Source organism: Aethalodelphis obliquidens, unplaced genomic scaffold (assembly GCF_003676395.1).
Source record: "Aethalodelphis obliquidens isolate GAN/ISIS:26980383/991018 unplaced genomic scaffold, ASM367639v1 scaffold94, whole genome shotgun sequence".
In the NCBI taxonomy this organism is placed as follows: Eukaryota; Metazoa; Chordata; class Mammalia; order Artiodactyla; family Delphinidae; genus Aethalodelphis; species Aethalodelphis obliquidens.
In genome coordinates this window covers 812,737-815,482 of record NW_020838038.1, presented here as the reverse complement: position 1 = coordinate 815,482, position 2,746 = coordinate 812,737, and the positions used below count along the sequence as shown (strand labels likewise).

Below are 2,746 nucleotides of genomic sequence, written 5' to 3'. Positions count from 1 at the left end.
GATGGGTGTGAATCGGTGGATAAAAACCCAGCCTCCTAACCCCTCCATTGGAGCAACGATGGGTAACTCTAAGGTAGAGGGCAACCGGGGGCTCTGGGATTCCCCAGCGGGACTGCACCCCAGTGACCCCAGTGTTTGATAACGTTCCATTTACTGGCTGCCTCTCCTTCCTGTCTCACTTCCTCTACTGCTGTTTCCTGGAATCACCACACAAAGAAACGATTTGCACTCAAATCCTTGTCTTAGGTCCCACTTCTAGGGTAACCCACACCAAGACAGAGAGTCAGTAGAAAGATTTTTCCTCGCCAGTTATCCTGCAGCAAAGGCCACACTTTATAATTCCTTTTCACAGAAGCACTTCACCATGTCCCCTGCTCTGACTGGAGGGCAGCATGTTGCAGTGGGAAAGCCGTGAACTTTGGGGTGAGATTCAATCTGGAGTTCAAATCCCGCCTTTGCCATTGGCTGGCTGTTTGACCTGTGTGGCCTTGCTGAAGTGATTTTGCCTCAGTGACTCTTCATTTGCCCACTTATTTTGAGGGCAAAAAATACCTCCCTCCAGAATTGCTGAGAGAATCAAGGACGTAATGTAGGTCCACAGCTCAGGACAGTGCTTAGCGTATAGGAGTAAACCGACAGATGGCCGTTCTTTGACCTCCAAAAGGCTGCGCCACGGTCACTACCAAGAGAATGTAATGTTCTTGTCCTTGAAGCTTTTGTCATGCGAGAATAGAGCAAACAGATACCCAGTCCATCTTTTAATTAGTTTTTGAGAACTTTCTGACATCATGGACTAAACTGCATTGTATTAATATTCTAGTCTTCTAGTTCTATGACAAACCAAAAAATGCATGAGCACAAAACCCCAAAGTAAAACAAAACAGGGAGAAGCTTAGAAAACTAAATATGGAACTCAGCTCTAACAGCTGAATGGAGAAAGGAATTCGAATAATTTAAAAATCACAAGTGGATGTAAAGTGTAAAGAAATGGAAACTTACAGACTATTTAAAACCTGGAATTGCTGACTGTTCAGAAACGACACAGATGGATCAAGAGTGGTGAACAGCCAGAAAGGATTGTGGATGGATCTGCATTGCTTTAGCGGCTCCCCGTGCCACCTGTCTCTGAGGACAGCCAGACAATTTGGTATGGAACAAGGCTAATGCTGGCAGCAGATCCAGTGACAGTAACCAGCCTAACGGTAGATCCTTCCACTGGGTTTGCAATGACGAACTATGCCCCAGAAGTCTGGTGGCTCTTACTGATTTGGGCACCCTAATGCCCCATTGTGCAGCCAGTTAAAAGGCTTGAAATGTGAGTTCATGAGTAGTCTCAGAAGATACATCCCAACCTGCCCAATAGCCTTTCATCTCTGGAGAGTGGATTCAATGTCACTGAATCCAGGGTTGCCATGCATCATAGGAAAACAAGACTGTTGCAGTGCCGGCCTCCAGAGAGAGTTCCTCTAGGTCATGGTTGAGGCACGTGGATGGGTGGGGAGTGGGGGTGAGGAAAGCCCACACCGTTGCTGCCTGTGTGGTACGTGTCCTGACCACCTGCAAAGATGACCCGAGAGCTGGTTGGGGTCAGGGTGACTCCAACATGACTGGACAGGCTTGTTGGACACACTCAATGATGGCTTCCCCAATGCCAGCGGTTATAATGGCCTGCTCAGTTGAGTCGGGAGGCTTATTCTCTGCCACCTGGCCCTGAGCCCCTGTACTCTCTCGTCATATTTCCTTGATCTCGAAACCTCCTTTCCCAATGAGAGAGCCACACTGCTAGCAAGGACCACCAGGCTCAGGGTGACCAGGGTCTGCTGGCAGCTGTGCTGTTGTGCTGACGTCCTCTTCCAGTGCATCCGTGATCATAGCAAAGGCTTTAAAGATGGCATTCAGGGCTCCAGCCAAAGTGATAGTTCTCTCAGCACAGTTCCCTTTGGAGATGTCGATATGTACACCACTCTCCCCACGCATCTTCTTAACTGATTCTCTGTTCTTTCTGATGAGGCTGCCAGCTTCCTTTCCAGGCATGAAGAGCTGTATGGTGAGAGTGACATTTGATCCACTTGCAATCATACCCTCCATCCGCCCCTGTTGCCTTCTTGACAACCCCTCTTGTTCCTCCTCTGGCCTTCTACCCTTCCCCTTCCCACCCACTCCCCTTTTCTTCTCCAGCCTACAGTTTTTGGCTTTGACCACTACCAGTGACCAATGACTTGACCATTTCAAGTCTAGCTCCTTGGAATACCGCTGGACATAGAGACATATTATTACAGGTGTCACACAAAGCACTAAGCATAAAAGGAAAACACGGATACATTTGATTACGTTTAAATGAAGAACTTCTGTTCAACAAAAGACCCCATTAGGAAAGAGAAGAAACAAGCCGAAGAGCAAGAGAATACATTTGCAACTCCTGTACCCAACAAAGGACTTCTATCTAGAATAGATAAAGAACTCCTATGCATCAAGAAAGACATAGAAACTCTGTAAAGAAGTGAGCAAAAGGCTTGAACATGAGCTGCACAAAAGAGGCTATACAAATGACCAGTAAACATAATGAAATGTGCTCAACCTCCTTACTGAACAGAGAAATGCAAATTCAAAACTCCACTGCCCATTGAGTAGATTGGCAAAAATGAAAACATCTGACATCACCAACTATAACCTAGGATGTGGAGCAACTGGAACTCTCGTACACTGATGATAGGAGTGTCAGTTGGTACCCTTTCCCTCAATTTGG

The 2,746-nt window shown here is 46.8% G+C and overlaps 1 pseudogene; it reads right to left on the bottom strand.

The window, feature by feature from the left end:
* Window positions 1–1,099: 1,099 nt before the first annotated feature.
* Window positions 1,100–2,088, bottom strand: LOC113614345 (poly(rC)-binding protein 2 pseudogene; annotated as a pseudogene).
* Window positions 2,089–2,746: the final 658 nt, after the last annotated feature.